The sequence below is a fragment of the Leucoraja erinacea genome, chromosome 9 (genome assembly GCF_028641065.1).
Source record: "Leucoraja erinacea ecotype New England chromosome 9, Leri_hhj_1, whole genome shotgun sequence".
Lineage (NCBI taxonomy): Eukaryota > Metazoa > Chordata > Chondrichthyes > Rajiformes > Rajidae > Leucoraja > Leucoraja erinaceus.
This window is the reverse complement of record NC_073385.1, coordinates 53438972-53465597: the sequence shown is the minus strand read 5'-3', so window position 1 is coordinate 53465597 and position 26626 is coordinate 53438972. Positions and strand designations below refer to the sequence as shown.

General features: G+C 45.3%; 1 long non-coding RNA gene and 1 pseudogene across 1 annotated transcript in view; one reads left to right on the top strand and one right to left on the bottom strand.

Annotated features, from left to right (window-relative positions):
• Positions 1-1628: 1628 nt before the first annotated feature.
• Positions 1629-26626, bottom strand: part of LOC129700389 (uncharacterized) — a 28424-nt gene continuing 3426 nt past the window's right edge. The window contains exons 2-3 of the long non-coding RNA XR_008724050.1: positions 24740-24864; positions 1629-2373 (exon numbers count right to left, since the gene is read on the bottom strand). This is a non-coding gene — a long non-coding RNA (uncharacterized LOC129700389). The remainder of the gene's footprint in view (positions 2374-24739; positions 24865-26626) is intronic.
• Positions 13496-13600, top strand: LOC129700632 (U2 spliceosomal RNA; annotated as a pseudogene).

Genomic DNA, 26626 nt, shown 5'->3' with positions numbered 1-26626 from the left:
CCAAAGCACTTTGTCACAACGAATGTTAGTGCCAATGGTCAGCAGTCATTGAGGCATGTCACCTTACTTTTCTTGGGCACTGGTATTATTGCTACCCTTTTAAAGCAGGAAGCATTCTTGAACCTCAGTAACAAGAGGTTGAAGATGTTCACAATCATTCCAGCCGGTTGGCCTGTGCGAGTTTTAAGTAAGAAGTCAGGTACACCATTAAGGCCGGACGTTTTCCGAGGGCTCATCCCCATGAAGAATCTTCTGACATCGGTGACTGAATTTAATTGCCGTCGGGAGTTATGGGAACTCCAAAAAGGCACAGTGGTGTTCGCCTTTTCGAAGCGACCATAGCATGCATTGAGCTCATCCGGGAGTATTGGTTTACTGTTGTTTGAGCTCCCAGTTGGTTTTGCCTTGTAGAACGTGATGGCGTGCAAATCCTGCAGAGTTCCAAATGTATATCTCATCAGTTTAGAGCAAAATTGTCTTTTTGTCTTTCAGTTGGCCCTATCATGGTCTTCCTGGACTTCCTATAGGTGCTTACATTGTAAGACTTGGAATGCCTGAGACCTGGTTCTCAGTAGATTGCAAACCTCTTGGTTTATCCAACAGCATGTTGCATGTTGTCCACTATAAAAACAGAACACCCTTGCTGTCTCATGGCAATCACTAGCCCAGTGTGGACAATGTGTGCAGAGAAAAAGCAATTTTTATTCATCTTCTTGAGATCTTTGGGATTGAGGAAACTTGCTTTTACTCTGAGGTGACTAATAATGGGAACCACAGACTCTTTCAAATTTGCATAAGGAAGTGGTAATGGGATGGTCTGGTGGGAGGATTGTTCGGTGGTCCACCCCTTACGTTAGGCCATTATGTGTTTCGATACATGGCCTCAAGGTTTTCAATATCATCCCAAATGATCTTTGTCCAATTTGAAAGGTCATGGGCCCGAGGTTCCCATGAATTACTGGGGATGTTGCATTTGATCAAGAAAGCTTTCTTGGTACATGATTAACCGTTTGATCGACTACTGGATGTACACATAATTCGCATACTTTTACATAAAAACCGTGCCTGTGATGCTGCTTTATTATATTATTTATCTCACAATACCTAAAAATATGGGAATAAAGTCGATTTGATTTGACACATTGGTATGAGTTCTGTGTCCAGTCAACATTAATCGCATTTTCACCTGTCACTCCAGTCACTCAATTTAGTGAATAACAAGCAACAATTGAAGCTTGATGCTTATACAGGACACTTCCACCCACCACCTTTCTAAATCTGTGAAATGGGTACTGCCAGAGAAGAAACAACCAACTGCGTTATAAGTAACACTAACTAAAAGTTTTATATTTCCCAGCACTGCATAGCTGAACTCGAAGGATAAACTAAGTTAAAAAAAAACAAGATTATCCAGTCAAATGACACCTTAATATACCCTTGTAAAACACAGTCAAATTATCAACAAGATTTGGATCCTTGATTGCCCACATCAAGAGGCTCAGACTGTCTCGAGAGAAATGAGTCAGCCAAAAGAGCACAAACAAGTCGCTGTAACCAGTTGTGTTCAATTGATGGAGTAAAGATCAACACACAGTTGAATCAGTAAAAAAAAATTAAAAAATGAATGTTACAAAAACTGTATCAAAAGGAAACATGGCAAATAAAAAGAAAAAAGCATTGAATTTACATTTGTAGGATTAAACGTTCTACTATTAAAGAACCTTTAAACTACATGTCTGAAAAAATTGTGATAAGACTGCACAGATAAATGTATCCAATGTTCAAAATCTAATACTTCACAAAAATATATAAACAACTAAACTATTCGGCATGTCAAAATGGTTGTTTTAATGTGGCCTATTGACAATAACTGCATTTGGATTAAATACTTTCTCAGATACTGCTTATTCCACTGGTAATGTTTAATCAGATCAACAAGGAGGTAACACTAGCTTTTTTGCAAATATTCTTGGCCTTATGACGTCAGTGTTTTGAACAAGTACTCTACTATCTAGCAGTGACAGTCATATAAATGAGACTCCCTCACAACAAAAGAAAAAAATGTAGAGACCCATCGGTCACTTTCTTTCACTAATGGACACTGGAAGCCTTTGAGACAGAGTGATACATACAAACAAAATATGCATCAGAGAATAAGACAACAAATTGTTTCACTTCACATGCCTTACGGCATTTGCATGAAGGGTCATGAACTTACTCACCAATATTTGAATACACTGAACAATGTGAAATAATTCAGCTACAAGAATTTCAATGAGGCAACAGGGACAAGGAGACGAGACATCTGCCTGCACGTATAATCCTTTGGTGACAGTGCTCTTGCTTCAAGCTTGTTTGTGAGCTCTTTGTAACCTGGCATTGAATGAAAAAGGAAAGATTACTCGGGCAACTGATGACAAAATTCCTAATTGTTCTCAATAACTGGCTGTCTGCCTCATACCAATCAGCTAATGAAAACTCTTAACAGACCTTGATAGTTGAGGGAATGTCTCCAACTTACTTAGTCAAACTTATAAGGACAGTTGCTAAAATTTTGCTCAGTAAGTGGTCTTAATATATACCGAAGATAGTAAACCAGCATCTGCAGTTCCTTCTTTAATGTTTTAATATATAACTTGGATAGAAAACATAGAAGCAAAGTGAAGCAATTTTCACTGTGATGCTGGAAAAAACAAAAGGTAGGTAGTACAGTGAAAAGTGCACGGTAAACAATACAAAGCCTTTGTTGCGTACTGACCAGTCAGCAGAAAGGAAATGCATGATTACAATCGAGCAATCCACTGTGTAGAGATACATGATAATGGGAATAACGTGAATAATGTTTAGGGCAAGTTTAAGTCAGTAAAGTCCAATCAAAGATAGTCCGAGGGTCTCCAATGAGGTAGATAGTAGTTGAGGACTGCTCTGTTGTTGTGGTAGGATGGTTCAGATGCCTGATAACAGCTGGGAAGAAACTGTCCCCGAATCTGGAGGTGTGCATTTTCACACTTCTATACCTTTTGCCCATCAGAGAGGGGAGAAGAGGGAGTGGCCAGGGTACGACTCATTCTAGATTGTGCTAGAGGCCTTGTCGAGGCAGCATGAGGTATAAATGGAGTCAATGAAAAGGGAGGTTGGTTTTGTGTGATGGTCTGGGCAGTATCCACAATCCCTTGCAATTTCTTGATGTCTTGAATTGAGCTGTTCCCAAACCAAGCTGTGATGCATCCAAAAAAATGCTTTCTATGGTCCATCTGTGGAAGAGAATGTTGGGGACATGCAGAACTTCCTAAGTTTCTCAGGAAGTAGAGGTGTTGGTGTGCTTTCTTGACCACTGCTTCAATATGGGTGGTCAAGGAGAAGCTGTTGGTGATATTTAATCCTCGGACGTTGAAGCTTTCAACCATCTCTACTTTGACGCCATCAATGCAAACCGGGGTATGTGTGCCACTTCGCTTCCTGTAGTTGATCACTATCTCCTTTGTCTTGCTGACATTGGAGAGAAAGATTGTTGTTTTGACACCAGGTCACAAGGTTCTCAATCTCCTTCCTGTACTCTATCTCATCATTATTTGATATCCAGCCCACAATGGTGGTGTCGTCTGCAAATTTGAAAATTGAATTAGATTTGTATATGGCTGCAGAGTCGTGGGTGTATAAGAAGTAAAGGGGGCTGAGAATGTATCGTTGTGGAGCACCAGTTTTGAGGATTATCAGAGAGGATGATTTGTCACCCTTCCTCACCGATTGTGGTCTGTTGGTCAGAATAACTAGGATCCAGTTGAAGAGATCAGTGCTGAATCTGTCCCGCAAATTTGGTGATGGTTGGATGGTATAATGGTGTTAAAGGCAGAGCTGTAGTTTATGAATAGGAGTCAGATGCAGGTGTTTCTCTTATCCAAGTGTCCTCACACTTTTAAAAGCATCCCACTTTCCAGATGTACCTTTACCCGCTAACAACCTACTCCAATCAACTTTAGCAAGTTCCTGTTTAACAACATCAAAATCGGTCTTTTCCCAGAATTTTAACATGGGCTTTATCCACAACTGTTTTAAAGCTAATTGAACAAAGATCATGGTCCTAAAAGTCTTGCCCACAGACACTTCAGTCACTTGCCCTTCCCAATTCCCTGAGAGTAGATCAAGCTTTGCCCTCTCCCTTGTGGGGCCCTCTGCTTTTTGCCTGAGGAAACTTTCCTGAACACATTTAACAAATTTCACCCTGTCTACGCCGTTGGCGCTATGATAGTCCCAGTTATATTGGGATGTTAAGTATTTAGGAGTCTCCTGCACTGAAAATTACTTATCTTCTAACTGCAGAGCAGTAGCTGTTAGCACTGCTTAAGACCACAAGGCCAAGCAAATGAGAACTAAGAAAGGCAGGGTGTCAGTGCATAAAGGTGCTTGATACAACATAATTTTATAAAGTTTGTATTGATTTTGTATTAACCTTTGGTGTCATGTCCTGATCCAATGGCCACAATGGTGATGGAAAGTACAACAGGGAAAATTGGCGATTGGGCATTTTTCAGATTTTGTGGCAGTAGTCTAGATGAGCTGGAACAAAGTAACAGGAAGACAAAGGGATGAAGGGGAAGGAGTGAAAATGTGAATGCTGTTTCTTAACCTCACTGTTTAGAAGGATGAGGGGGACCTTATAGAAACATATCAAATTATAAAAGGACTGGACAAGCTAGATGCAGGAAAAATGTTCCCAATGTTGGGCGAGTCCAGAACCAGGGGTCACAGTCTCAGAATAAAGGGGAGGTCATTTAAGACTGAGGTGAGAAAAAACTTTTTCACCCAGAGAGTTGTGAATTCCCGGCTACAGAGGGCAGTGGAGGCCAAATCACTGGATGGATTTAAGAGTTAGATAGAGCTCTAGGGGCTAATGGAGTCAAGGGATATGGGGAGAAGGCAGGCACGGGTTATTGATAGGGGACGATCAGCCATGATCACAATGAATGGCTGTGCTGGTTTGAAGGGCCGAATGGACTCCTCCTGCAACTATTTTCTATGTTTCTCTAAGATAATGGTGGCACAGTAACACAGTTAGTAGAGTTGCTGCCTCACAGCAACTCAGTGACTCAGGTTCAGTCATGACCACTGCTACTGTCCCTATGGAGGTTACACGTTCTCCCTGTGACTGCAAGGGCTTCCTTTGGGTGCCCTGCTCTCTTCCCACATGCCAAAAACATGCAAGGTGTTTGGTTAATTGATGATTTTTAATTGTGCCTGGGCTGGAGATGTTTTGTAGAATCCCGAGGAAGGTTGCTGAGAATCTGGGTATAGTAAAATGGGTTAAGATAGAATTAGTGTAAAAATGTGTGTTTTTATAGCGGCAAAGGTTTCTGTGCTATATCTCTCTACAATGCTAAAAGATAGTAGAATCACCTTCCAATGCTCGGTGCCTCAAGAACCTAGGTGTTATGTTGGACAGATTATTGTGCCACTCATCAAAGGCCTTTGAACACTGATACCCAGAGCCAAAACAGCAGAGTATGTAACGGGTATAGCTTGGACCCAATAGCAGCACAGAATCAGGCAGGTATAATTGGTAATGAACTTTATTACGATACTGTAACACAGAGTAGTAACACAGGAATGGGTACACCGTACTCACACAGAGGCTCAGGATTGAGCGAGGGTTCCGAAGAGGGGCAGGCAGGAGACGTAGTCGGGGTAGCGGAAGGTCCGGTAACCAGGAGATCCAACACACGATGCAAACAAACCAGCGAGGGACAGACGAAAGGAGAGTCGAAGCCAGGCAGGAAGTCGAGGAGCCATTGCAGGGATACACCAAACAGCCCAGGAGAGAGGCAGACAGAAACCAGGAGGTACGGGACGAAGGCCGTGGTCGGGGACAGAAGGCTGAGGTGATATCCGGGAAGACGACAGGATGGAATGGTCAGGGGCAGGCAGGTTCGAATCCGTGTAGGCAGTCGGGAAATCGCTGGAGAGTCTTGCATGAATGCTGAGAACAATCTGGCACTGTGTGAACGGTGAGGAGAGTCTATATACCGGGTTAATAGGTGATCAGAGGCAACTGAGTGCAACAGGTGAGGAGAGTTGGGCTGATGAGAGGGGAGTGGCAGGCAGGCAGGTGAGGAGAAGGAGGGACCGGTGGAAAAGTACTGGGAGGTGAAGTGGATGAGAATGAGGAGAGGGCAGACTGTGACAGAGTATGATTACCCAATGTAACTATTTTGGGTTATTTCAGCTTGTTTTGCGATAGAACTTAAGATATTGGCTATCAGAAGCTGTAAGATGCCTGAGAGATTAGGGCAAATGGTGGTGGCATTTTCCCTAATCACCCCTCCATGACACACTGGTCAACCTGAGGAGTACCTTCAGCAACAGACTGGTTCCACCAAGATGCCGGCCAGAACGCCACAGGAGATCTTTCTTCCCTGTGGCTATCATACTTTACAACTCCTCCCCCTTCTGTCGTGGGGTAGACTGACAGAGACTGACTCCCACCCACCCCCCACCCCAATCTTTGCACATCACCCAAGCCTTTCCACTCATCACTTTAATTTCATGTTTCATATATTTTATATTTTTATGACTGTTGGCAGATCAATTCTCTTCTTGGGATGAATAAAGTTCTATCGTATCATATCATATCATATCGTGATTATCACTCATAATTCCACGTCAGACACAGTGGGCGCCAAACCCTGCACAGAGGTCCATGTAAGATTGATATTAGATTCTTCTCTGCTCCTTGATATTTCACAGCCCTGCCAATATACCAGTTATTTCATTGCATCTACTCAATAACATTCTCCTGTGGGCTCCAAATTTAAATCCTCTGCATCAGTATTTGCATGTGACCATTACCTCTGATGGTCTGTCCCTGCACTGCCTGATGTCCTCCCCAAGCAGCAGGCCACTTGCACCGCGTAACTCACAATGTGCTCTCCCCTCCTTCACATTACATAAAGTGCCTGAACTTAGTGGCTGGGAGTGTCTTCCCTTCCAAACTATTTCTTCCAGTTAACTTCCTTTTAACTCTCCTACTGTTGCTTGGTCAACTGAAATAGAAACTGATGGGAGGGGAGCAAGAGAGGTGCATATACACCATTTGCAGCTCATATAATTCAGAGATCGGGTGATGCAGGAGATGTGAGAAGAAGAATGAGGTATATTGCCATCCTCAATGGTATTGAACCAGGTACTGGATACTGACTAATTCGAAGGGCCGAATGGCCTACTCTCACTCACGTCGCAGCGGCCTCTGCAGTCCGTCTGTCTTTTTGTTATTTTTTGTCCCGTTTTAATGTAGTTTTTATTTTTTTGATGGGGTATGTGTGTGTGTGTGTGTGTGTGTGGGGGGCGGGGGGTGGGGGGGGAAACTTAAAAAAAATTTCCTCTGCACGGAGAACCCGACCTTTCCCTGTCGGGTCTCCGTTGTCGTTGGGGCTGCACCGTGGAGCGGCCTCCAGCAGGAACGTCCTGGGGCTCCAGTCATGGAGCTGTGGAGCTACTCACCATCACAGAGCTGGCCGAGTCCGGAGCGGTGGTGGCGCACTGCTGCGACCCGACCCTCAGTGATTCGGAGGCTTACCGCAGGCCTTGTGGACGGTGATATCGGGAGCCCGCTGGTCCCTGCTGGGAGACCGCTTTTCGGGGCTTCCGCAATGGCGACTTCTCCCGCCCGAGTAGCGGGGTCGAGGATGACCTGGAGCGGGGCCTTACATCATCGCCCGGCATGGCTTCAATGGCTGCAGGACTTTGCCAGCGCCCGCCCGGGGCACCAACAACAAGACCCGGAGCTCGGCCTTGCATCACCCGGCGCGGCGTTAATGGCCGCGGGACAATTGTTATCCCCCGCCGGGGGCTCTGACTTTGACTCTGACATCGGGGGGAGAAGGAAGTGCAGGGGAGAGATACGTTTTTTTTGCCTTCCATCACAGCGAGGTGGAGATGCGCTGTGATGGATGTCTGTGTAAATTGTGTTGTGTCTTGGGTCTTTTTTTTCTTGTATGTATGACTGCAGAAACAACATTTCACTTGAGCCTCTATGAGGTTCAAGTGACAAATAAATTGTATTGTATTGTATTGTATTGTATCTTGCACCAATTATCCATTGTCTATTGTCATTCATTGCTGCAGATGTGTAATATAATGCAGCCTAGCCTGTCCCTATCGCATTTGACTGTGCTTTACCTGACCTTGTCACTTATTCCTTCTCTCCAGAGATGCTGCCTGTCCCACTGAATTACTCCAGCATTCGGTGTCTATCTTTGGTGTAAACCAGCATCTGCACTTCCTTCCTACAGACTTGAGAGTGCTCATGGATATTATGATTTAACTGGAAAGCACAGCTTTTCACTCTTTCTCATTTCACATGACAATACTGATCAACCAAACTAAACCAAACAGTAATTCAAATCTGAAATTTGTGATTGTGTGTGTGTGAGAAGAAATCATCACTCCTTCGAGGAAGGTCTCAGCAAAATAGGTTGCCTGGAAACCAGAACATTCTGAGTAAGGCAGCTGGCCAGGCAAGCAGCCTTAAAACAGATATTTTGAGTTTTATCGGAGGCATATGGTGATTAGGTTTGACTAAAATCAACTGTTGAAATGAATTCCACATCACAGTTTATACTTTGGTGGTATGTGAAATCTGGTACTATAACCTTGTCAAATGAATGCTTGGTAAGAAAAATAAGAATACAATAAAATGTGGGAGCTTATAAAAAATATGGAGATTAAATCTATAAAGAGTACTTTATGATATTTCACTATTTTTGGATATTGTCTTCAGTGTACAGCTTAATAGGTCTGTTTACAGCTATTTTTTACATTTTAACAATGACATCAGACTATTTAAAATGAATGCTTAATGATTGTCTTGGAATGAGGACACATGCAATAATATACGGTTCTTCAATGTGATTATTTTGAATGTTGTGAGTTACAAATTGGTCCCATAGTGGTGTCTGAGGTGCATATCATGTTGATGATGGCATGAACAAACACAGTTAACAACCAGAGAAATTCTGCAAAATTATCAAATCATAGCATCAAGTGACATTTTAGTTAACCTCACACAGGTTAAACAACCCTAAGGTAAAAGTGGGGATTCTTTAGCTTTGCTCTGGAGTATTAAGCAACATGTGACAATTACTGGAGACACAAGAGACTGCAGATGTTCGAATCTGGAACAGTGAACAAACTACTGGAGGAATTCAGGACGTTGAGAGGCATCTGTGGAGAGCAAGGAATTACTGACATTTCAGGATGAGACTCTTTGTCAGCATCCTGATTTAGGGTCTTGACCCAAAAGGCCGGCAATTCCTTCCCTCGCTCACTTCCCCACCCCCACAGATGCTGGTCAACCCAATGAGTTCCTCCAACAGTTTGTTGTTTTGCTTATGAAATTTATTATATCTCTGAGGAATTTGTAACAAGCTCAGGGTGACTACAAACCAGCCCCATGAGCCAAGCTGTATGTACTCAACTTTTCCAGAGTACTTCGGACCCATCTGCTCTGCTATTCCCCAGGAAATAAGCCTCAAAATTATTTTGCTCCCTTTTAATTACCTTAAAATCAGTTTTAAAAGTCCAATTAACATAATTATCTTCAATTGAGAGGTTCACAGTACAGCATTAAATGGTTTCCCTATGCAGCACTATGTCACTCTGTTGATCTATTGTGAATTCTAGCACTTGCAGGCATTGGTTTTGCAGGTGCAATTTGGAATGAGCTCTTTGGGGGATTTACCACATGGAAGCAGAAGTTTACAAGCAACAGGGGAATATAGTTGCTTAATGAGTGCATGCTGCAATGATGGGACGCAATGGAAGGGTCCTCTCAGGGGGTCAGAGGGGTCAAGGAAAGAGCATTCACGTCGCGGCCCTGTTTCCACCAATCTTTCCACCACCACGCACAAGAAGCACAAGAAGTACAAGACAGACACCATTGTATGCAGATGGCGAAAAGTGTGTTCAGCTCTGGCTGAACAACAACTAATCTTGTGTGTGGACTCGATAAGAAGAGGGGGTCAGAGAGATCTAAAAAGGCTGGGGAGATAAAAGAAGTGCCTGCAAGTGACATGATGTTTATGCATGGGAGCCACATAGATTATCCATTGTTGGGTGCTCCTGGTGTTAGACTGCTTTCTCTGAATGTTTGCATTTTAGGGAGACTGGCAATGCAGAAAAATCTGATGCCTGCTTCATACCGAAGGCTAAATAAACAAACTTTTCGTCCGTTGAATATAGAGCGCGGGTATTGCCCCAAATAAAATAATGAGTGGCAAACAGTGATCTGCCATACAGGTCAGCAGCAGCAGCATGATTTTCAGACCATGATTCTGATTTAATGGGTATACATGAGGTTGTACCCAAAGTCACAGAACTCAAACATGACAAAATGCAGGTGGAGTATTAGACTTTTTAACAGCAAGGTTTCGGCAGAAATGAGAAATGAGTAATAGCCGGTTGTTCCGCAAGTTAATAAAAAGTTAACGTTAAATAAATCTTGGGGATTGCACTATTGTCGAATGTATGCTAAGAATATTACTCTCCACAAGGTTAAGTCATTTTTCAACTGCACAACAACTCTGTGGTTGGAAATACAACATCACGCCCAGGAAAGAGAACAGTGCATGAAGTGACATTATGCTTAGTGACATGTATATGAAGATTCCTAGTTTTCTGCTGCAAGATAAGTTCCACAAGGATGCTATAGTCGCTGAAACCGTCTAATTTGGTGAACCCTTGCTGTTTTAAAGACATGTCTGTTATTTCTCAAAGTTAATCGTAGGAATCTGAAACAACATGGGCGACATTTAGTTAGATCCCTGGCATTGCAAGTCAACAGGGATGGTTGAGAGCAATGCAAAATGGGGCAGGCACTGCTGAAGGTCTGCATCTCTTAAAATAATTATATCCTTAAATTTCATCAAAATGAAGCCTTCATTTTTTATGTTGTTTCAAAATGAAGTTCATCAAAATGAATCAAATGCTATTAGAGCTGGGGGTGGAGAAATCTTTATTCATAGGGTGGTGTTTTGTTTGTAAGCAGAATTTCCTTGCTGTTGTTCCAGCTGCAAGATGCATTCCTTTACCAATGACCTGAATGCAAACAACATAAAAAAAATAGCCTGAGTCCTGACACAAGCCGTCATCTGTTCATTCCCTCCACAGATACTGCCTACCCGCTGAGTTCCTCCAGCACTTTATTTTTGCTAAGGATTCGGGCATCTGCCGTTTCTTATGTCTGCACTAAAAGAATGATACCCAACTCTGCACTGAAGTGATGCTCTTTAAAACTGGCTCCAAATGAAAAGGCCCATCATGAATGAAACCCATGGAGTACCGTGCTTTTTAACATCAGCTTTATATAATTGGTTCAGCTCAATCATGATACTGTTTACGTTCCATTTTCCCAAGTTGGGCATCTTTGTTAAATGCAGCGCCAATCTTTTCCTGGGTTGACTGATTTATTTTTGGCTTCTTTATGATGTCAAACATTATTTTAATGACAAAGTATTCCTCAATTCCATTGTTTTAAAATTGCAGTTTTAGAATCACACAACAACAAAAAACATGTCCTTTGTGGTTCTTCAGAGCTAGTGCATATCATTCTACACATGCATAAGAATATCCTCACTGAAATCTACCATCTGTTGCAATTACCATGATGACCTTTTGGATCACAAACTAATGGTCACCAAGTTAACAGTCACAATCAGTTTTTTGACATGAAGCTCCTTTGCATGTGGACATGTGCAACATCTTCCATTGTTCCAGCTCATTTCTGTATGAAGAGAGTCCACACATTTCCCTCTCAATTGCCAGAAACCTCCAGGTGTATCCAAAACTAGTGGACATAGTTTTAAGGTGAGAGGTAAAAGGCTTAAAGGAGACCTTAGTGGTAATTTGAGAGTGATTGATTTCTGGAACATACTGCGCGAGGAGGAGGTGGAATCGGATAGAATTATGATGTTTAATAGTCATTTACACTTAAATAAGCAAGGCATCGAAGGATACAATCCTAATGCAGGCAATAGATTTAGTGTAGATGGGCTTAAAGGTCAGCATGGACGTGGTGGGCTGAAATACCTGCTTCTGTGCTGTACAACTCGATGACACTATAAAATAAAGGTTCTGCAAGATATACAGATTTTCCATGGTGCTGACATATTATCTAAACATAAGTCACATGTGCTCTTTGCATGCCAACTCAAAAATATGCCTCAGCAAATGACTAAACTTGCTCTTTGTTTCGCTAGTGGATTACTACAGGCCATGCACAATATTGGTCAATGTCCTCTTTCCCAACAACAGTCACAATACCTACAATTTGCACCAGCCAACTGTGATATCTATAATATGAGCCACCAGAGCAAACCAAAGCAAACAAAGGCTATCCACTTATGACATGGCTAGTTATTTTACTTCGGAGTCACGTGAGTGACTTCGTGAAGAACCCCGCTTCCAACGCATGCGTGTCATATCGCTACACGCATTGCAACGAGTCACACAGGGGGGAACGACGTTCCCCAAGCGGGAGAATTTGAAAGTCGGGAACAGCAGGTAAGAGACTCTGCGTTCCTTTTTTCTACTTACCTTTTAGGAGGCTGCGGAAAGCTGGCGGGGAGACCCGTGGAGTGCGAGCAGCCGGCAGGAGCAGCAACGGCACGAGTTCCCTGGAGGGGAAAAACCTGTGCCCGACTTCGCTCCCGCACCGGCAAAATTCACTTCTCGGCCGGGCGGGAAGCAAAGCAAAGAGGTCCCGTATGCCAGTCTCAAGCGAGACTGGCTTGGGAGCAGTCGCTAGCGGCCAGCGCGGAGGCAGCAGGACAGAGAGCACGGACCAGCGCTGTAAGTACCCGGGGTACACAGCAGGGCTGGAAACGCTCAGCGAGTGCAGCGGCACTAATGGAGCTAAGGAACTGGGGACGTTCGGGCCGAAAACCTTCTTCAAAAGGTAAGCACCGGGGTTGGTCCAAGGGGTCCCTAGGAACAGCCGGGTTTTACCGGCTGCGGATCTGCCACGAAGGACCAGGCCCGTGAACACCGGGGTCGGTCCGAGCGGCTCGAACCCGACACGCAGGGAACGACGTTCACCAGCGGGAGAATTAAAAGTCGGGAACAGCAGGTAAGAGACTCTGCGTTTCCTTCCACTTACCCTTTAGGTGCAGACATGGACCGGGTCCATGTAAGCTGCAGAAAGCCGGCGGGAGAACCGTGGAGTGCAGGCAGCTGGCAGGAGAGCAGCAACGGCAGCCGGCAGCGGCAGGAGCAGCGGCAGCCGGCAGCGGCAGGAGCAGCAGCGGCACATCGATTCCCGGAGAGGGAAAACACCTGTGCCCGACTTCGCTCCCGCACCAGGGGAAAATTCATTTCTCGGCAGCAGCGCTAACGGCCAGCGCCGAGGCCAAGGACATTGCAGTGCAGTTGACTGGCTGCAATCGACCGCGAGGGACCAGTAATGTGAGTACCGGGGTCGGTCCCAGCGGGTTTTTTAGTTACAGAGATCGCTTCTTGGCCTTTTGGCTAAGATCAACTATAGTAGCTGTTTATTATCAGTTTTAATATCTTATACGTCCCTTATCTAAGGACCATATAAGCAGGAGTGCCCAGAACTGAGGGCATTAGAGTGGGGTTGACTGGCTGCAACGACCGCAAGGGACCAGTACCGTCAGTACGGGGGTCGGTCCCAGCGGTCTGAGATAAAGGAGCAGCCAGGAGCGCTGAGAGCGTTGGAGCCGGGTTAAAGAAATGGAATAGATGGAATCAGCTGTGCCAGATATCCTCCACACCGGCCATATCCACTCCACGGAAGGAAGGACAAAGCTGGAGAAGGAGGACCGTGGAGCAGCGGGCAGCCAGCAGCAGCCAGCGGCACTTGGATCAACCGTAGTGGGATCAGCTGTGCCCGATGTCGGCCCCGCACCAGCCAGATCCATGCGGCCGAGCGGTAAGGCTAGACACAAATCAAACAAGGTAGTGGACTCAGAAGGGTCCGACTTTGCATAACCGCCGGCAACCAGCGCCCGAGAGCGCTGGAGAAGGAAGAAGCGGTGTATGGAGCCTTTCCTCCAACGTGATAAACCCACAGCAGTACCTCTTTGAGGGCTGCACAGTGCTTCTACCCCATCAGAGGGGAGCACTGTGGGTCAGTTCTGGGCTGACCTGCAAGAGGGGTCCGCAGAACAAAAGACAAGTGGGCAGCAGGTAAGCCCCACATGGGTACCCCGTGCGGGACCCTAGAGATCTCTAACTCTAAAAAAGAGTAGGCAGGACCCTGATGGGCCAGAGCCTGGTAATACAGCATCCCATGATCCTAACACAGCAGGGACTCTGCTGGACATGGTGGCTGATTACTTTAACCAAGTCAAACATGGGTAGACTTGGATCCAGGATGGCAATAGTATTACTATATGTCTGACCACAAACGCCAACAAGAAATATTTACAGAGACTGGCCAGACATCTGCCACCTGGCAACGGTGAGGCATTACAGGTGCCCAGCGTAAACCAATGCATTTGGCAGCATATGGGGACGAACATCAGGAACCAGGACCTCAAGATCCAGAAAACCTTAAAGGGATTGACGGAAGGGATCACAGCATACACCCGCACCCTGGACTAAACGGAGGTAACCAAAGACCATCAAGACGCACTAGCTCTGTTTAGTAATATGCAATATGAGCTGAACTAGAATGTGGAAGGCTGCCATTCAGCCAGCACTGGGACCCTAAAAGGCTACCATTTGCAAACAAACAACCGTGGGTGGACGAAGCAAGACACTGGGGCTCATCAAGGCCAGCGCAAGGGCCTATTTTGGAGCACGATACCAGCCACATGCAAGGCCATAAAAAATGTGGCTCATACCAGTGGCAGTGCCAGAAATCAATATAACCCGCAGTATCCTTTTTTGGGGTATGGCCAGGGCAGCCACCCTGGAAGATGCGGAAGCCTCAACCTCACACACAACCCGAACAAGAGATATCAAACCAGAACCCCTTTTTCAAAAAACCAAGGCAATAACACAACCACCGGTAACCATGGAGGAAGGTGGGTGTGGTTTCTTCTGTTTAAAAAAGGGACCCACGATGGTGGGGGAGGGGAGGTTGCATCAATGTATAGTATATAATCACTACAGATTCATATAATCTCAGCAGTATTCAGGATTATCTGATAGAATTTTCTCATCCCAATAACCCCAGTACAACATACAACAGAATGGCGTTTTGTCCTTACATAAACCAAACAATCTAAAGCCCACATGGTGCTACAAAAATTGTACACAAAAGGTGTGATTGAGCATACTTTTCATGGAACATTAGAACTTGTATCAATCATATTTATTAAAATAAAATAGATGGGGGTTGCAGGATTATCATTGACTTTTCAACCCTAAACACATTCGTTCAAGATATTCATTTTTAGATGGATACTCTTATTACTGATAAAGACTTGGTGTCAGCTGGGTTTTTTCTATATGGCAGGCATTGACTCAAAAGAGGGGGAACTTTGGCAATATAGAGCTTACCAAAGGGGCAAACATCAGCCCCAATATTATTTACTAAAATTCTAAAACCAGCTTGGCATTGTTATGTAAACAAAGCCATAGGGTGATGTATTTCCCCCGTTCAGCCCCATCAATGGGGTACTAGGGAAAATTCAACTACACTCGGCATCTGGAATTCTCAGAGTACCCGACTGGCCTACTAAATCATGGTATTCGGTCATACAGGGGATGGTGTTAGAACCATGTTCCCTAATGAACATAGCCAAATTTATTAATTCATCCAGTGACTGGGGGCAGTCATCCATGCCATAAGACTATGGATTTATTGATTGTAGAGTCTGAAAGACCCACTACACGGCATGGGGCTGTCAGACAGGACGATGAATCTCATCTCATCTGCACTAAGACTGTCAACACGGAAGCAGTACCTTGGACACATCAAGAAATGGGGCATATACTGCTTGGACAACAACCTCGACCAAAAGGCCAAGAACATTCTGGCCGTATTGGAATTTTAACAAGCCTCCATTATGATAATCGATGGAGCTACAGTGCCATCAATAGTGCCACAAGTGCACTCTCCAATTACCTATCACAAGGAACGGAGCGGCACGCGGTGGGAACGCACCCCTGGTAAGAAAACCAGGTACTCCGAAATCTGGGACGTGGGTGTCGTTTCTCAACATGCTGAGGAGCTTGTAGCTCATAACAGCATTGTCACTTCAGTAACGGACCAGGAAGATGGTTATGCTCATGGTGTTATTTACCGCACAATGAGTCCAGCCATTAAGCAAACTGAGCCTGGACTCCCTGATCATCTCACCCGAGAAACTGGTGTTTGTCATACAGGATTTAATAAAAGAAAACAGACCAGGTTCATCGGGTCAAGTGTTTGAATTTATGGTATACCCATATGACGAACGACTGTGTATAGCAAGACACATCCAACAATACATAGAATATACTAAGAGCATTCGAGATCAGAGAATGGCGTTGTTTATCTCTTACAAGAAACCGCATGAAAGGGTCACGACCCAAACTATATCAAGGTGGCTCAAATATGTCCTAAAGATGGCAGGAATAGACACTAATGTTTTTAACTCTCATTCCACCAGGGCTGCAGCAACATCCGCAGCAAAAATTCTACAGGTACCCACAGACCAAATCCTCAGAATGGCAGGATGGTCATCCAAAAGGGTTTTCCACAGGTTTTATAATAAACCAGTTATTTTTTGGAGCCATCATTGTATTCAGAAAACATTTTACGTTCAACAATATAATTTGCCCGAAAGGTTACAGGGCTATGATTCTCAATTTTTAAAAAATTTTATATATTTTTTCGTTATACCACACAACTCTTTGTATAATTGTGTTTTAAAATTACTAATGATGCTCTCTCCCAATACCCAAGGCAGTTGTGAAGCATGGACTCGTTCCACGGCATGAGGTCACAGAGCTTTGAAATCTTCACGAAGTCACTCACGTGACTCCGAAGTAAAATAGTAAGATTAAACGAGAACTTACCAGTTTGAAGTTTGATCTGTATTTTATGAGGAGTTACGATGAGGGATTACGTGCCCTCCGCTCCCACCCTCTTATGATCATATCAAAAACTGGTATCTCTTTGATAATCTTACTATGTTAGATCATTATAGGTTCCTGTGACCTCACACCGCTGCTTTGAAGAATGCCACGCATGCGTTGGAAGCGGGGTTCTTCACGTAATCCCTCATCGTAACTCCTCATAAAATACAGATCAAACTTCAAACTGGTAAGTTCTCGTTTAATCTTACTATTTTGGTGCATAGGTAGCCAAGAAAGCACACCAATGCCTAATTCCTTGGAATGCTTGGCAAGTTTGGCATGTCACCATAACTCTCACCAATTTCTATGGATGCATGGTAGAAAGCATTTTATTGGGATGCATCACAGCATGGTTTGTGAATAGCTCTATCCAAGACCGCAAGAAATTGCAGAGAGTTGTGGAGGTAGCCCAGACCATCACACAAACCAACATCCTTTTCATGGACCCCATCTACACTTCACGCTGCCTCGGCAAGGCCACCAGCATAATCAAAGTGGAGTCTCAAGTTCAAGTTCAGGTTCACATTTATTGTCACATGCACCAATTGGTACAGTGAGATTTGAGTTACCATACAGCAATACAAATAAAAACAACACAATACACAATAGAATTTAAACATAAACATCCACCACAGTGGAATCAACATTTCTCACTGTGATGGAAGGCAATAAAGTTCAGTCATCTTCCTCTTTGTTCACCCGTGGTCGGGGCGTTTGAACCCTCCGCAGATGTACAGACCCTCTCGCCGAGATGATCGAAACACACACTCTCTGGCTTGGCTTCCGAAGTCCACAGGCCCCGCTGGACGGAGCTCCAACATTGGCGATCTTCGGCAAGGGATCGCGAAGAAAGCACAAGAAAGCAGACCACAGCTCCACGGTGTTGAAGTCAGCAGGCCCAGCACTCCGGAGCTCCAACACTGGCAATCCCCGGCAAGGGATCGCCCCGCTCTGCGATGGCAATTCCGCGCTGCGCCTGCTGCTAATGCTCTGGGCCAGCCTCCAGTAGGAAAGGCCGTGAGAGGGGAGGTTGAAGATGCGACACGGAGAAAAGACGCATCACCATCCAGGTAAGTGACTGAAAAACGGTTTCCCCCTATTCCCCCTCACCACCCCCCACATAAGACATACTAAGAAACATTGAAACACATTTAGACACACTAAAAAAACAAAAATGGTAAAAGGACCAACCAGCTGCTGGCGAGGCAGCCACTGCGGTGGCGCCACCTGATGGAGACACTCCCTTTTCTCCCCTCTCCCATCAGGCCAGTGTTTACACTTTGAAGGAAATTACCTAAAATTCTGGTTCTTTTCGGTAATTTTAGGGAAATTTAATAATTTTGGGAAAAATCCGCAACCAGCACGGGAAGGGGTGTAAAGATAATAAACACAGCACTGCCGGTTTGGCGCTCAAAGGTTTAAACAGACACTCTCAGTTTAACACGTGGGAATTTCAAGAAAGAGGTGCCGGCTGGAGCGCTGTGGGCTTTAAACATAGCGCTATGGCCACCGCGCTATGTGTCACAGCCTGTTCGGGAAAATTCTCGTATAACAATGAGTCTTTGGAATTCTCTTTCTCAGTGGCAGTTGTGCCTTTGAATAGTTTTCAGGCAGTGGTAGAATTCTGGATAAGCCTCAAACCCCCTTTTCACGGTGCGACTTGACGCAAGAGGTAACCAGAGTTTGACATCGTGGGAACCTCGTGCGGTAACAATACGGCATTCGTGGACCACCGTGGCGCTAACGGCAGGTAATCGTGTACCTTGGGTACTCGGGAGAAAATTCAAACATGTTTGAATTTGTCCAAGAGTGTCTTGTGCACTTGTGGTTGAGCATTGCAACATTTTATGAACGAAGTGTCCCGTGCGATATCCGTAGTAACTCTTGCGGTCACCGTGGGAACTCCTGCCAACGGCGAACCCGGAAGTTGGATAGAGTGAATCCAGCCAGTTTGCTATTTACATACAAATCTAATAAAACTAGCTAAGCATTTCATTAATGTCAGTGTGTCTCTTTTTGTCTGAAAGCAGTTTCTAACTGGAGGAACTCCGCGGGCCAGGCAGCATCTACGGAGGGAAATTGACAGGCGAGCCTTTCCTCAGGCTGCCTTATCTCTCTACCACCCCAACTCCCACCCACACACACAAATGCTGGAGAAACTCAGCGGGTGCAGCAGCATCTATGGAACGAAGGAAATAGGCAACGTTTCGGCCCGAAAAGTTGCTTATTTCTTGTGTATGTGTCGGAAGGAACAGCAGATGCCGGTTTAAAGATAATGAGTTCGATGTCAGGCAGCATCTTTGGGGAGAAGGAATGTGTGACATTTCGCGGCGAGACCCTTCTGATATGCTGCTTGTCCCGCTGAGCTACATGTTGTGTCTATCTTCATTTTAATCCAGCATCTGCAGTTCCTTCCTGGCCGAACCCGATTGAAAGATGAGAGGCTGGGCGATAGAAATCATTAAATGAATTAAATAACTAGATACCTGTCTAATCGTATCTACGGGATTGAACAGGCTAGATGGAGGAAGAATGTTCCCGATGTTGGGTGAGTCCAGAACCAGGGTCCCAGTTTTACAGTCTACCGTGGGAATTTTTTAATTACAGCGGGAAACCTTCAGTTTCCCAGGGGGTCGGGACGGGACTGGAGTTGGGAGGGAAAGGTGGGGGAGTCGAGGGAGAGGAGGGGGAGACAGATGGGGGTGACTTCATTTACTGGCGGTGGGTGTCTGTCACTGAAACAGGCAGGTAAGATTTCGCATCCACCTTGTGTGTGCATCTCTCTCTCTCTCTCTCTCTCTCTCTCTCCCTCCCTCTCACACAGGCATGAATGGAGGAACTCCGCGGGCCAGACAGCATTTACGGAGGGAAATGGACAGACGACCCATTCTTCAGGCTGCCTCATGTCTCCCCCCCCCTCCCAACTCCCACCCACACACGCGAATGCTGGAGAAACTCAGCGGGTGCAGCAGCATCTATGGAACGAAGGAAATAGACAACGTTTCGGCCCCGCTGCACCCGCTGAGTTTCTCCAGCATTCGTGTGTGTAGGTGGGAGTTGGGGTGAGGGGGGGGGGGGGGGGGAGACATAAGGTAGCCTGAAGAATGGGTCGCTGTCCATTTCCCTCCGGAGATGCTGCCTGGCCCGCGGAGTTCATCCATTCATGCCTGTGTGAGAGAGAGGGAGGGAGAGAGAGAGAGAGAGAGAGAGAGGTAGTCCTGGTCAGTCCTTTGAAGATAGACACCCGTTGCTTGGAGCAACTCAGCGGGACAGGCAGCATCTCTGGAGAGAAGGACGGGGTGGCGTTTCGGGTCGAGAGCCTTCTTCACACTCTCCCTCCCTCACTCTCACACAGGCATGAATGGAGGAACTCCGCGGGCCAGGCAGCATTTACGTTCCTTCTCTCCAGAGATGCTGCCTGTCCCGCTGAGTTGCTCCAAGCAACTGGTGTCTATCTTCAAAGGACTGACCAGGACTGCCTCTCTCTCTCTCTCTCCCTCCCTCTCTCACACAGGCATGACTTGAGGAACTCCGCGGGCCAGACAGCATTTACGGAGGGAAATGGACAGGCGACCCATTCTTCAGGCTCCCTTCTGTCTCTCTCCCCCCCCCCCCCCCCAACCCACACCCACACACGCGAATGCTGGAGAAACTCAGCGGGTGCAGCAGCATCTATGGAACGAAGGAAATAGACAACGTTTCGGCCCCGCTGCACCCGCTGAGTTTCTCCAGCATTCGCGTGTGTGGGTGGGAGTTGGGGTGAGGGGGGAAGAGACATAAGGCAGCCTGAAGAATGGGTCGTCTGTCCATTTCTCTCCGTAGATGCTGCCTGGCCCGCGGAGTTCATCCATTCATGCCTGTGTGAGAGAGAGAGAGGGAGGGGGAGAGAGAGAGAGAGAGAGAGAGAGAGAGAGAGGCAGTCCTGGTCAGTCCTTTGAAGATAGACACCAGTTGCTTGGAGCAACTCAGCGGGACAGGCAGCATCTCTGGAGAGAAGGAACGGGTGGCGTTTCGGGCTGAAAGTTTCTTCAGACTGAAAGTTTCACCTCTCAGTAGATCATAAAATAACGCAATCATCACGGTCAATGTGAGACGCAGTCTTTATTCATATTTGACAAAATAAAAAGACGACTTCTTGCACATATTGAGAGAAGGTGCATCACACCAAACAACATTTGTCTAAAAAAACACAGATTATTCTTCAGCTCATTAAAGAGCTCGGGTGAAAAAAACGAATAGAGTGTGTGACAACAAAGTAACATCATTTGTGCCACGTGATTAACTACACTACAGTCCACGATGTTGATTCGGGAAAGATCGGGAGACGGACAAGTCACTCGCACAAATGACAGAATTGCCGAGTACCGTGGGAACTCTTTACTCTACCCCCGTTATATCGTGTGATATCGTGCTAGGCCACGACCACTCCACTCTGGCTACATCTTGCGTCGTCGCCCCGTGAAAACGAGCCATAATGGTGAAAAGTTACCAGTAGTCTGGGATTGCAGTTACATTGGGATTGGCCTTGATTTTACAGAACGGTGGGTGGGCTCAAGGGGCCGAGGGAGAGAGGGAGAGAGGGAGGGGTGGAGAGAGTGAGAGAGAGCGGTGGAGAGAGGAAAGGGAGAGAGGGAGAGAGGGAAGGGAGAGTGGAAGAGAGGGAGGGAGAGAGGGAGGAAGGAGAGAGGGAGAAAGACGGAGGGAGAGAGAGGGAGGGGTAGAGAGAGAGGGTGGGAGGGATGGAATAAGAGAGGGAGGGAGAGAAAAAAGGGAGAGGGAGGGGAGGAGAATTATCTGAGGGAGCGAGAGGGAGAGAGGGGGGAGGAGGGAGGAAGGGAGGAGAGAGAGAGAGGGAGAGGAAGGAGAGAGAGAGGGAGGGAGAGAGAGAGAGGGAGGGAAGGAGAGAGGGGGAGAGGAGGGAAGAGAGACAGAGGGAGAGGAGAGAGAATGAGGGAGGGAGAGGGAGAGGAAGGGAGGGAAGAGAGAGAGAGGGAGGGAGGGAAAGGGGAGAGAGAGGGGAGAGAGTTATGGGGAGAGGGAGGGAGGTAGAGAGAGAGGGAGGGAAAGGGAAAGAGAGGGAGAGAGGGAGGGAGGGAGAGAGAGGGAGGGAGAATGAGGGAGGGAGGTAGAGAGAGGGAGGAGAGAAATTAGGAGGGAGGGAGAGGGAGGAAGGGAGAGGGAAGGAGGGGGAGAGAGAGAGGGAGAGAGGAAGTGAGGGAGAGGGAGGAGGAAGGGACAATGAGAGGGAGAGAGGGAGGGAGGGGAGGGAGGGAGGAGAGAGGGAGGGAGAGAGGAGGGAGGAAGAGAGGGAGGGAGGGAGGGAGTGGGAGAGAGAGCAGAGACTGAGACACGTGAGAGCATGTAGAAAAAACAAAGAAAGCTGTTGGAGGCAACGAAAGCTTCTTTGCATAACACTGTACAAGTGAGTAACAGAAGCAGGCAGATACGGTGTAGATACAGAGATCTAGTTTGCCTTGTTCTTCTTTGTGTTGTAAACGTGTGCCCAAAAAAAAAACCCAACAACAAATAGCACGCAGGAAGCATTTTTGAAAATTTCAGGAAATATCATCAAATTCCAGGAAATTTGGGATTCTATTGAAGGACATTTTTTTTGAGGTGTGGAAGCACTGCGAGGCAAGAGGTACAAAAATGTGAAAAAGCATAACTCCAGATTCAGGATCAGTTTCGTCCCAGCTGTTATCAGGCAACTGAACCATCCTATCACTGATTCGAAAGTGATCATGACCTACCATCTACCTCATTGGAGACCTACGGACTATCTTTAATCGGACTTTACTGGACTTTATCTTGCACTAATGCTATTCGCTTTATCCTGTATCTGTATACTGTAGACGGCTTGACTATAAACATGCATAGTCTTTTTGTTGAATGGATAGCAAGCAACAACAAAACATTTCATATGGTGTTTCGATGGTAGAAGATTGCTGCTTTCTGTGGAGGACACCATAGATGGATGGTGACCTTGAGTAGTCTGTGCCTCAGGAGCCTGGCTATGAATTGCATTTGCAGGTTAGGCTGTTTGGCTGACAGATGAGGGCAACAGCACTGGCAATTGGAAGGCAATTGCAGCTATCCTGGGAGGAAACTGCAGATTTGTGCAATCAAAGCAATCTGAAGGACTGCTGCATCAGTCTCCAAGGCACTTTGAAAACTGTAGTCCACAGCCACAAGTGCAGCAGTCTAAGCTGTCAAGGCAGAAGCTTGAAATTTGCTTAATTGCTTCATAACAGGAGGATTTCAGTATAGGAGTAAAGAGGTTCTTCTGCAGTTGTACAGAGCTCTGGTAAAACCACATCTGGAGTATTGTGTACAGTTTTGGTCTCTTAATTTGAGGAAGGACATCCTTGTGATTGAGGCAGTGTAGCGTAGGTTCATGAGATTAATCCCTGGGATGGCGGGACTGTCATATGAGGAAAGATTGAAAAGACTAGGCTTGTATTCACTGGAGTTTACAAGGATGAGGGGGAATCTTATAGAAACATATAAAATTATAAAAGGACTGGACAAGCTAGAAGCAGGAAAACATTTCCCAACGTTGGGCGAGTCCAGAACCAGGGGCCACAGTCTTACAATAAAGGGGAGGCCATTTAAGACTGCGGTGAGAAAAAACATTTTCACCCAGAGAGTTGTGAATTTGTGGATTTCCCTGCCACAGAGGGCTGTGGAGGCCAAATCACTGGATGGATTTAAGACAGTTAGATAGACCTAGATAGAGCTCTGATAGGGGACGATCAGCCGTGATCACAATGAATGGTGGTGTTGGCTCGAAGGGCTGAATGGCCTCCTCCTGCACCTATTTTCAATGTTTCTATGTTTCTAATTGTAAGCTGAGACATTGTCCATCGGATGCTATTTAATGGTTGGGTCCCAAGGGTGCAGACTTCACTGGTAGGGTGAGCATTTATCGTCTATTCTGCCAGGTAATGTTTTTCAAGATTTATGTCCAATGATGATAAAGGACTGAGTGAAATATTTCCAAGTCAAGATGGTGTGTGAGCTGGATAGGAACTTGCTGAATATATTCCTTTCTGGGGGTAGAAGTTGTGGAGTGATGCTAGTCATTCTGATGTTGAGTATTTTGTAAATGTCGCACAATGTTGTCATAGTGCACTGGTGGTGGATTGGCTGCTAATTAAACTGGCTGCTTTGTCCTGCAAGGTGTTAAGCACGCATCCATGCAAGAAGAGAATAATTCATCACATTCTTGCCTTGCACCTTGCAGGCAGTTAAAAGCCCTAGGGCATACGAGATGTGTTATTTGCTGAAGAATAGTCAGCTTCGTGCCTGTTCTTGTAACCACAATTTTAATGTGGCTGATCCAGCTATGTTCTTAGTCATTGATGATTACCAGCATATTGATGATAGGGATTTGGAAATGTCGTTAAATGTCAAGGATTTGAATATTGCGTGAGATAGTCATTACCAGACACATTTGTGTTATATGGGTTACTTGTTACATATCAGCTCATACATAACTGTTGACCAGAACTTGCCACACAAAAGCATAACTGTCGTCATCTTTGGATGAGTTGTAAACATTGTGTAAAAAACTACTTCTGACCTTATGATGAAAGGTTATTGAATGTTCCCAAGATATATGAATAACTTTTTCGGAGTTCACATCAGTTGGCAGACTTACCTCCAATGCAGAAAACGTTGGAGTTTGTTCCCTGCCACATGACATATTCTGCAGTGTCTTCAGGATGAAGATAGATTCCAGAAAAAAAACAGAAAATGCTGGGAAGACTCAGCAGGTAGCACAGCCTTTGTGGAAAGAGAAACAGAGTTAATGTCTCGGACCCATTGTCAGAAATTGAAAATAGAAACAAAAGTTTGTTTTAAATTCATGGCATGTACCAGCACTCGACACAGCTACAATACATTAATGCTGCTCAACTGGAGAGGGGTAGTTGGGTGACAGACAAGTTGGATTGAATGCTCTGTTTCCAGGCTATGATATGTCCACCAAGTTGAAACCAAGTTGCTATTTTTAATTTTAGTCTCAACATTTTTGTATTTGTTCACAGTATGTGGATGTCACTGACAAAGTCGACATTGATTGTCCATTCGTATTAGCTTGTGGATTGTGCTATCTTCTCAGTATGTCAGCAGTTATTAAGGAGTCACCCAAAACATACCAAGGATAGACTTCATAAGATTGGCAGCTTTGCTTCCCTGATGACAATGCTGAAGCAGATGGGTTTACATTCTGGTACAATCCAGTAGCTTCACCACTACTGCTACCAGCTTTAAAATACAATTAATTGATCTCCTGACTTTCAATTCCCCAGATGTTGAGGTGGGGTTTGAACTCACATCGTGAACATGAGTTTAGGGTAATCGAATAACATAACCACTGTATCATGCTATGATTTGACATTGGAGCATGCAGGTTAAGATTGTCCTCTGAGAAAGAGTCTTTATTGGTCATGTGCTGCACTGAGTTTTCTATCAAATCTGGAGGCAAGCATGTAGCCTGGGAGGGAGAGAAATCAACCTGTTAAAAATAAGCCTTCTCATTTCAGGGTCCATTGATATTCTTTTATTTTCCAAAGCAGCTGATTCCATTATCAAATAGTTTCTACTTGTTTTTGAAGCTCACAAAATTATTGAAATTGGGATGGTAATTCATTATGAATGCAGTTTCCACACCTGAATTGTTGATAAGGTATTATGTGTCTTTCCCAATGCACTGTTTGTACATCTAAACAATATCTGAAACAAAGAGAGAATAATGGCATTTCCCAGCAGGTCAGGCTGAATAATGCAACAGAAGCAACAGCTGGCTTTCGCCTCCTGTCCCCTCCGTCTCCAAGTGATTTATTTCCATTTTAAATTAAAAATATCATGTCCATTACTGATGATTGTGTCATGTCTACAGTGGGAAGGCTCAATGCAGGTGAGTTGATTCCTTTGTTATGTTTATCTTCTTCCTGTACTATGCCTTCCCATCTACCATGGTTGGCGAAGTCCTTCACTACATCCCATCGATTCCCCAAACCTCTGCTCTTACCTCCTCACCTTACTGAAAAGCAGAGAATCCCCACATCTTAATTTGCTATCCTCCCAGCCCCTGCATTCAAGGGACCATTTTTTACAATTTCTACTACCTCCAACCTTCAATCACAAGACATATCGTTTCCTCAAAAGACTCTGTGCATTTACTCTTTCTATTGCTCTCATGATCTTGTACACCTCCATAAGATCAACTCTCATTCTCCTGCGCTCCAAGGAATAAAGTCCTAAACTGCTCAACATCTCCCTATAGCTCAGGCCCTCTAGTCCTGGCAACTTCCTCGTAAATCTTCTGCATTCGTTGCAGCTTGACAACATCTTTCCGATAAGATGTGGACCAAAACTGAATGCTCTAAATGTGGCCTCACCAATGTCTTATACAACTGTAACATGACCTCCCAGCTTCTATACTCAATATTCTGACTGATGATGGCAAATGTGCCAAAAGCCTTTTTGACCACCCTTTCTACCTGTGACTATGTACCTGCACTCCTAGATCCCTCTGCTCGAC